Below are 9,183 nucleotides of genomic sequence, written 5' to 3' on the forward strand. Positions count from 1 at the left end.
TCTTGTCTTGTGTGGACATCTCCCTACAGAGCAGGCTGGGGAGAACTGTTCTGTGGGAACAGAGGACCAAGGCAGGCCTTGCTTACGGCTCCTCTGCTGCGGCCCTGTGAGTGAGTGGAGGGGCCAGCCAGCCACCCACAGGCAGAGCAGGGCCCACTTTTCGGTCCTTTGCCGTGGGGGTGGGAGGAAGGTGAGGGGGGCAAGGGCACAGCCTCTTTCTGGGCAGCGGGCCCAAGAGAGGCCCCCTCCCTTCTGGGGGCTGCTGTGGGCAGGGCAGCGAGCTGCGTGGCAGTTAGAGAAAACTGGCTGAGGAGGCTGCCAAAACCAGGCCCAGACCACAGAGGAGCAATCAGTCAAAGCAGGCCTTGGGCAGGCTTCCCGGGCTCCCGCCTCCGTCCAGGCTGGCCGCTGCACACTGATAAGTGGCTCTTTTGAAATGAAAAAAAAAGTTGTAATTACAAGTCTAAGCGGCCGCTCAATGGCAGGGTCTCTGTCCCACAGGACACGGCAGGAGGAAAGTGAAGGAAGCCCAGGCATGTGGTCCCACGCAGCGCCTTGATGGAGCCCTGGGCGGTCTCCCTCTCTGCCAGAAGCGGCCGCAGTCCCCCTGGAGGGCGGCCCCCTGCCCTGGGCCCCCCTCCACCCGCTGCAGGCCCCCGGCCCCCCACAGGGCCACGGGCGCTAAGCAGGTGGGCAGCAGACCAGCCAAGTGCGGGCGCGCACACACCAGCCCCCCAGCCTGAGAGCAGGAACCGCTGGCCCCGTTCCCGCAGTTCCCCAAGGGGTCCTGCTTCTCACGGCCCTGATGCCCTGCTCTTCTGCTGACAGTTCCGACTCCCCCCAGCTTCCCACAGGTTCTTACTGGAGTCTGGTCTGTGCCCTCTCAGACCTGCGCTCTTTCCACTCTGCCGACCATGGCTTCAGGAGGAGAACGGTGACCCCAAACACCTTGGCGAAGGCTGGAGCAGCCACCGTGCCTTCGAAGATGCATCTTCTGGGCTGTGACACCGTCACTTCTCTCGCCATCAGGCCACCGTTTCCTTTCCTCAAAATCAGAAGGCAGCCCAGAATCCTGTGACTTCTATTTAGCAAATCCCATAAGTAAAATGCTATCGCTGGGTGGTTCAGATGTAAACACTGGACGATGGGAAGATGTTTATGATTCACGATTACATGAAAAAGAGAGGAGAAAGAACTATACTTAGGGTACAATGAAAACTGCCCCCTAACCGAAAAAAAGCCCTACATAGAGATAGTATGGAAGAAAATATTTTGATTGGAATGACTCTAAGTGATTTTTCCTCACTTTTGTGTATTTTTAAAGTTTTCTTTAATGAGTATAATTCTAAAACAAACAAAAATGATAGCATCCTTCCTGAGTCCTGGCCCTAACAGCTACAGAGAGGGGTACAGCGTGGAGAAACGAAACGCTTCCTCCTCATTTCCTTAGAAGCAGGCTGACAACAGAAGGGTCCGGGCCCCATTCCCAGGAACAGCTGCAGAGCAGAGAATTGTGAAGCATTCCCTCACAACCACCTGGGAATGGAGTCGGCCCTGTTCTCAGGCTTGTTTTGCAGATGAGGAAACTAGGCTTGGAGAAGCTCCATAACCAGCCAGAGTCAACAGCAAGCGAGGGATGGAGCTCAGTGCTCCCATTTCCACCCGCCAGCTGGCAGGACCACAGGGGCCTCATGTGATCTTCCTAAGTCCTGCCTGTCCATCCCCCATCCTCCTGCAGGGGTGGAGTTCGTGGTGCCCAGGACTGGGTTTTACTGCAAGCTGTGCGGGCTGTTCTACACGAGCGAGGAGATGGCGAAGATAAGCCACTGTCGCAGTGCTGTCCACTACAGGAACTTACAGGTAAGGGAGCCTTCCTTGCTCAGGACCGGGGGGCTCCCCGGTCGATGTCCTTCCACCACGTGGAGAACAGCTCTTTCCCCTGGCCCGTCTCCCCCAGGCTGCTGCTCCACGTGCTGGCGCCTTCCCTGTGCTCTCAGGACATCTGTCTCCCCTGGAGTACTTACAGCATTCTGTTGGGGGCGGGTTTTGGGGTATCTGCTTCTCCCCCTGGTCTGAGTAACTCGAGTTAGGGATCACCCGGCCCATGCTTAAGGCTGACCCCTTTTCACAAGACCTGGATATTCTAGATGCAGGCATTTCTCTGTTTCTGTTCCCCCATGCTGTTCCCCTGTTTGCTGCAATAAAAATCACCATTATGTTCTATTCAAATGTTCATCTGCCACTGCAACTATTTATCAGAGGCATGCTATGTACCAGATGCTGTTCTAGGTCTGGAGATAAAACAACAAAACCACATAGATATGCACGCGCGCGCGCACGCCTGGGTGGCTCAGTCAGTTAAGTGTCTGCCTTCAGCCCAGGTCGTGATCTCAGGGTCCTGGGATCGAGCCCTGCATCAGGCTCCCCGCTTGGCAGGGAGTCTGCTTCTCCCTCTGCTTCTTCCCCTGCTCCTGCTCTCTCTCTCCCTTTTTCTCAAATAAATAAAACTTAAAAAAATTATAAACACACACGCAAGCAAAAGACAAAAACCTCTGCCCTCTTGGACCTTCCATCCGAGTGTAGGAGATAAGCAATAAAATAAGTTTTATGGTATAGTAACAGGGGACATATAAAACATACTACCGTGTTTCACCCAGTCTGAGGTCCCAGCCATTATAAGACACACTACCACTTTTTGGATACCAATAGGAAAAAAATTGTTGTAAAGTAAATGGTGAGACTCCATCAGTTGTAAAATGCGTCTCAGTTTCAGAGATGTTAACATGTGGGGGAAGAAAACCTCATCTTAGAATCAATGAAAGACAGTAGTAAGTTCTGTAATATATACCTAACTGACATGCAGCATGTTGCAACTTCGGGTGTGGGGGGGATCTTCGGGACCTTAATAGAAAGCATGGTATATCAGATGCCCAGGGATAAGTATTCCAAGGCACCTTATGTTTTTACTACAAGGAGCCAGACTAGTTTTTTGGCACATACGGCCTCCTCACCTAGGGCAGACCCTCGTGGTGGCAGCATGTCCTAATGCCAGAGCAGACATTGCTGTTAAATTGTTAGAGTGGCTGATCGAGGATTTTTCAGCCAGAGGTGTGAAATAGAATCACCTGGACAGTGTTTTGAAAGTATATATATATATATATATATATATATATATACACACACACACACACACACACACACACACACACACACACATACTAGGTGAGCTAGTCAGTAGAATGGGGGGAGGTGATCCAGGAATACATAATTTGAGAAAGTTCTCCATATGATTCCAATGTGCATTCCTAGTTAAGAGACTCAGATATGGGCCAACTCTTGTTTTTTGTTGAGGATATTGAGGCCCAGAGAAGCTATGTGATTTGTCCAAGGCCATGCAGATGGTGAATTACCAGGCCCGGAAACAGATTGCCTGATTCTTAATCACTTGCCCTTTTTTAGCCTGTTAAGCTGATCTTGCAAACCAAGACCCATAATGGCACGGCCTGTGTCACCATCTGCAAGGGATTGTCATTGGCTATGCCCGGACTCATGTCATTTAAGCCTCTTGATTTCCCTCTGTGAGCAGCCACTCTGTGACCAAGGAAGCTGTGGGGCCTGGGGCCCAAGTCCTGGCCTCTCCGGGGGGAGCGCAGTGAAGGCCTGACTTGACCAGACCAAGCATCCAGACTGGGCTCTACAGAACCAGCGGAGGGTGGCCGTCTACCCTGAAGACATCATCATCCCCCACCCCAACAAGATAAAACCTATAGAATGGCAGCATTGGAGATCATCTAGTCCTGATTTTCCCCAACTGTGGTCGTCATACCAGCTGGCATTTTTAAACATGCAGCTTCCTGGACCCACCCTACACCCGTTATTCATTCTCTCCAGGGCTGGGCCTGAAAATCCTCATTTAAAAAAATAGCAGGTTCTGATACCTCAGTGTGCGAGCTCTTGATCTCATGTGGTATTCTCAGCTGGATTGTGTAGTTCTCAAGGAGACCACGCAACTCAAGATCACTCAAGAAGTTAGGATGAGTCCAGACTTGTCAGGGCCTCTGATTCTAAATCCTGTATTTTTTTTTCCAGGACAGTGGACTACACTGTGTTCTGGGCCTATGGGCCAACTCCCCAGGCAGACTCACCTCCCCAGAGCAGGCCAGAGCCATTTCCGTGGTCCCCAGGCACGTCAGGGCCAGACATGGGCTAAGCCTTTCAGGCCCACCAACTGCAGTTCAGGTTTCTCTGGCACACCTGTTGGGGAGCTGGGGGCCTCCACCGCGGGCTTCTCAGATAAGGTTTCTGTCAGTGGCCTTGACAGAATGTCTCTTGTCCACACAGCCTCACGCACCCCACACTACCCCACGTTACATGTGTGAAAAGTGAAGAATGTTGGTTCACACCTAAGTCAGGCAACTTGTAAACTTAGCACCACCAGCAGGCCTTGAGGTGGGGGTGAGGGATTGCTCTTTGAGGAGGGGAGCAGGTGGAAGCAGCCTCCTTTCTCCCTGTGCAGCCTCTGCTGGGCCCCCACTGCTGGTCATAACCCGAAGAGAACCCATCCAGAGTGACCCAGAACAACGAGGGGAATCAGATAGGTCAGATAGGAAAACTAGATGCCTCCCGCTCCAGGTCCAGAGAGGAGTGAGCCCACATTTCCCTTCCTGGGGTGAGGTGGAGAACAAACCAGGCCCTCCCTCAGCAGCCTGGCCCGCAGGGACCCACGGTCGGTCTGCCGCTCTCCCCATCAGGCTCACCCACCTCTCAGAGCCAACCGGTTTCTTCTAGAGAGAGCAGGTCATCTTACAGGCATCACCTCATCTGACCCTCAGAATCACCCTGGGAGGAGGAAGGCACTGTTTCTCCCGTTTACCAGATTAGGAGTCAGAGGCAGAGAGAAGACGAGTACTTTCCCAGAGTCAGAAGGCCAATGCCCCTCATGATAAAGGACAACATTACGGGGTACTTATTCTGAGCCAGGTGCTGAGTGCTTACAGTACCTCCCGTGGACTTCACAGCCACCTTACAGTGGTAGTTCCTGTTGTTAACCACACTGCATAGATGGCAGGGATCCTGGGTGGCTTGCCTGCCGAGAGCTAGGATCTGCACCCGGGTCGTCTGGCAGCAGAGCCCACACATGTGACCACTTGCCCACTGACTCCTAATCCAGTGCTCTTTGCACTGCCCCCTGCTGCCTGGGCAATCAGTGGGGCCCGTTACGTCTCACTGCACGGAATCTAGAATCCCAGGGGCGGCCTGCCGTGTGGCCGGGGGCCGGTGGTGATGGCAGCGAGTGTCCGGGGCGGTATGAGGCAGCCCCCAGCTACAGAACAGGAATCCAGCGACAGACGTCTGGGCTCTCAGCCTGCCTTCTGCCCGCCAGGAAACAGGTGGTTACAAGAGGCGGCAGCCGGCTTTGGCAATCCGCGCAGGACAATGCTGCTCTCCCCCCCCACCCCTAGGTCGGCCAGTCCGCCTGGCCTCTGGTCCCCCCTGCCTGTCACGCGCAGACATGCCCCTGGGCGCTGAGGCTCTTCTGGAAAACAAGTGGAGTCATTGTGAGCATTCAGTGAGTTTCTATAAGGAAAGAGAAGAGCGCTTGCACAGGATAAGGGCCTTGGAAGTGGTCCCGTTGTTGGGATCTGTGTTTTCGAGGCCAGCCCTGCGGTACTTGTAAACTAACAGAGAGAGAGGAGGGAGCTGAGCGTGGGTCCTGTAGCCCCAGAAGGACTGGGGAGGGCTGGGAGGGGGGTCCCACACCCTGGGAGACATGATGCGAGAAGGGGCCCAGGTACATCCTGCCCTCCCCTCCCCTCCCCTGTCCCGCCAGGTCACCACTGACCCTGTCCCTTCCCTTTGTCCCTCTCTCCCCACCGCAGAAGTACTTGTCCCAGCTGGCCGAGGAGGGCCTGAAGGAGACCGAGGGGGCCGGCAGCCCCAGGCCTGAGGAGGGCAGAGTCGTGCTGCACTTTGAGAGGAAGAAGCCTTGATGCTGCTGGAACCGAGGTGGGGCCTTCCTGACCTCGGTGACGGAAGCTAAAGCCAGAGAGGAAGGAAAGCCAGGCCAGCGTGTTGCCTCGGCTCGTCCTCGGAGACTTGTGAAAATGCCCTTCAATTGTCTCCTCAGTGAAGCTGTCACCTGATGTGTCCAGCAGCTGAGGGTCACCCTCTCTCCCCCCACCTCCCTGATTCTTGTTTCCTTCAATCTGCTTCTCTCTTCTTCCCCCTCCCTCCCTCTCTCTCACCTCCTGTGCCAAGGGTCATTTATTTTTCATAAAATCCAACTTCTCAGGGATTTTCACGGTGTTCAAATTCTTGATGGGACAGGACAGGTCAGGCCAAGGAAGAGCTCTCACGGAAACTCCCGGGTCAAGACCCACTTTGGGGGGCCTGGAGCGTTTTCTGTGCCTGGCGTCCTGAGCCGGGGGAGTTGTCGGGTCGTGCAGGCCTGAAGGGGGTGCCCCCTAGACCAGCAGTTGGCAGAAGCTGGGAGTTCCTCCAGCGGGACCATCTTTTTGAAAAGCCCCCGTTTCTAATAACTCTTTCAACCTCTCAGTTCCTCTAGAAGTCCACCAGATGCATGCCTTAACATAAAAGCAATGACTTTCACCGAGGAGGAAACGAGCTCTTCATTTTGGAAGCTCTATTAAGTCCTCCCCGCCCCCCAAACTTATTTCCATCCTCAGGATTTCAGGAGGTGCCAAGCTTTGTTCTGTTCTGGACAATGAATTTGGTATAGATTCACTTCAATTAAAAATGAAAACAGTAGTGTCTTCTCCCTTCCGCCAGAACAATAGTTGGTACGGGCTTGGGTCGAATGCTGGCTTCCCAGCCCCGTGTGGCACTGGCTCAAGAGACCCCAAAACAGGGCAATGGCATCTGTCCTCGACTCGCTCCTGGTGCCTGCGCTCTGGGCTCCAGCAGCCTCTCAGTGGGATAGTTTTTAAACTGGTCTCTCAGTGGAGAGAGAAACTAAGGGAAGAGCAAGGCTGCAGGAGTGAGGAGCAGCATTTGAGGATTGCCAGGAATTGGTAGGTGGGCAGGAGGTCGAGGGCATTTCAGAGGACCCCTGTGTGCACACCTGGGTGTTGAATGTCATGAAGAACAGAACTCTTCTTCCTGTAGCGTTTTCTGATACTGGAGGTGAGTGCCTTCAGGCCCCAGACTAGAGAGTCTGATGTTCCCCTGGGAGCGTTTGGGACAGAGGTGCTGGGGGGACATGAGGCTTGCTCACAGCCCCGAGGAAGACCTCAAGAAGGTCAGAGGGGAGCCTTGTGCTGTTTCCACAAGCTGAGCTACTTCCCTGGCTCAGCCCTGGGAAGATGGTTCCTGTGTTTCTATTCCTGACCGCAGATAGATAGACTAGGAAGGGATTGTTTGTTTTATATTATTTTTTGCATTTTTTATAGTAGATCAGATTTTTTTTGTGGTAGATATGTATACTGCACATTCTGCCCTCTGCACTAATGGCAGAAGAATAGAGAAATTATCTGAGTTCGACACTGACATTTTATCAGTGAATCTGAGGCACAGAGAAGGAAGAAATGTAGGACATAAAATGATCTTGTGTAAACCTCGGGCACATGGTTACTGGTGAGGAGAGAGTTGCAGGGAACCTGCGAAAGAGAACAGAGAAGGCCAGCACCGGAGGCCAACCAGCCAGCCTGGGCTCGCGCCGTCAGGGGCTGGAGGAAGCGGGAAGCCTGACCGCGGTGTGAGGCCATCCGGGGGCCTCGGAAAGGTTGGTGTCTCAAAGAGAGTGGGCTCTGAAGATGGCAGCTCAGCTCAAGCTGCCTCCACAGGTTTTTACCTGATGTTCTGGAGACCGGCCTCCCCCATTTCTGGGAAAACCTCTGGCCCTATTTGTCATTCTTCCCACTCAGGGGATGTCCAGGGCCAGCTCTCTGGGCACCTTGCTGGGAAGAGCCTATCACCTCCACCGGAGGCTGGAACTGAGCATTTTCAGAGAGGCTGGCAGTCTTTTCTTCCCGCAAAGTGAAAGCCGACCCCACCAGCCCGCCCCCCCCTCCCCCCCCAGCACCGTTTCCATGGAAATCAGGATGGCTGTTCAAACAGCCTCATTCCCAAGTAATGGGATGGTTCCCTTGCTGATAGACTGACCTTCTCCATACTGGACAGCTGGTGAGAGCCCCTGGGAGGGATCGAGCAGAGGCTCTCTGCATCCAATCAGAGCCTTCACTTTAAAAATCATCTAAGATTCTGCATCTGTGTATATATTTGTATTTATTTGTATTTATTTTTATACAATCCCATTGGCATGGTCCTTCACCCACTCTATAATTTGCACTTTTTATTCCTACATGTGTCGTACACAAAGCAATATTACAGGCAACCAGGAAAATACGGACTTATTTTTTAAAGCTTTTCTTCAGTGTTTGTCAACGATTTCAAAATGTCTTCCCCAAGAGCTTGTTTAAGAGCATCTGCTACCGTGAGCAACAGATTCATTTGTACCCTGGGTTAAGGTAACAAAAGGCCTAGGTAATTTTCTTTTCATCATAAAACACCTAAAATAAAGTATATACAGGCAGTATTCCCAAAGAATTTGGTAGATTTGGTGTTGGTGTGAGGACAGCCATTACTGTCCCTTCCTTGGACAGTCTGAGGCTGTGATCTGTTAGATTGTACTCGAACTGGACCAGAGTTTGCTTTTTGAGCTTATGAGAAACAAACACTAGTTAATTTAAGTTTGAACTTGTAAAGTATTAGAATTTGTTGAGTGTCTTATAAATCGTCATCACTTTTCCTGATCTGTATAATTGACCGCAAGTGTTTGTTTTTACAAAAGGAAAAAAAAAAAGGATTTTTAATAAAGAGAATTTGAAAGCTTGTGAGTAGCTGTCTGTCATGCAGGGGCCCCTCGACATTTGGCTGGGGGGAGCTCGCTGAACACAGGTTGGGACCTGGCCCCTCTCTGAATCTAGGAGGTCTCTAAAGGGTTGAACAGAGAAGACACAGCAGCTTCTCTCCGGAACTCCAGGGAATTGGGTGAGCCTCCCAAAGGGTGAGTCGGGGAAAGTGGAGAGCTGCTGTCCCTTTTGAAGTATCAGAAAAGTCTCTTGGCCTCTTATAAACCTGCTGCCCAGTGCCCCGAGTCTTCTCCCGGGCTGAACCCCGTTGTCCGGCCCCAGGTCAGGTCGGGTCATTTCTGGCCATTCCATC

At 52.5% G+C, this 9,183-nt stretch overlaps 1 long non-coding RNA gene across 1 annotated transcript; it reads left to right on the forward strand.

Annotated features, from left to right (window-relative positions):
• Window positions 1-218: 218 nt before the first annotated feature.
• Window positions 219-8,851, forward strand: LOC135363524 (uncharacterized). The gene is made up of 2 exons (XR_010409208.1): window positions 219-1,860; window positions 5,880-8,851. It is a non-coding gene; the product is annotated as an uncharacterized LOC135363524 (long non-coding RNA).
• Window positions 8,852-9,183: the final 332 nt, after the last annotated feature.

The sequence above is a fragment of the Mirounga angustirostris genome, unplaced genomic scaffold (genome assembly GCF_029215605.1).
Source record: "Mirounga angustirostris isolate CCGP_5_RB_7025 unplaced genomic scaffold, mMirAng1.0.hap1 SCAF_474, whole genome shotgun sequence".
Lineage (NCBI taxonomy): Eukaryota > Metazoa > Chordata > Mammalia > Carnivora > Phocidae > Mirounga > Mirounga angustirostris.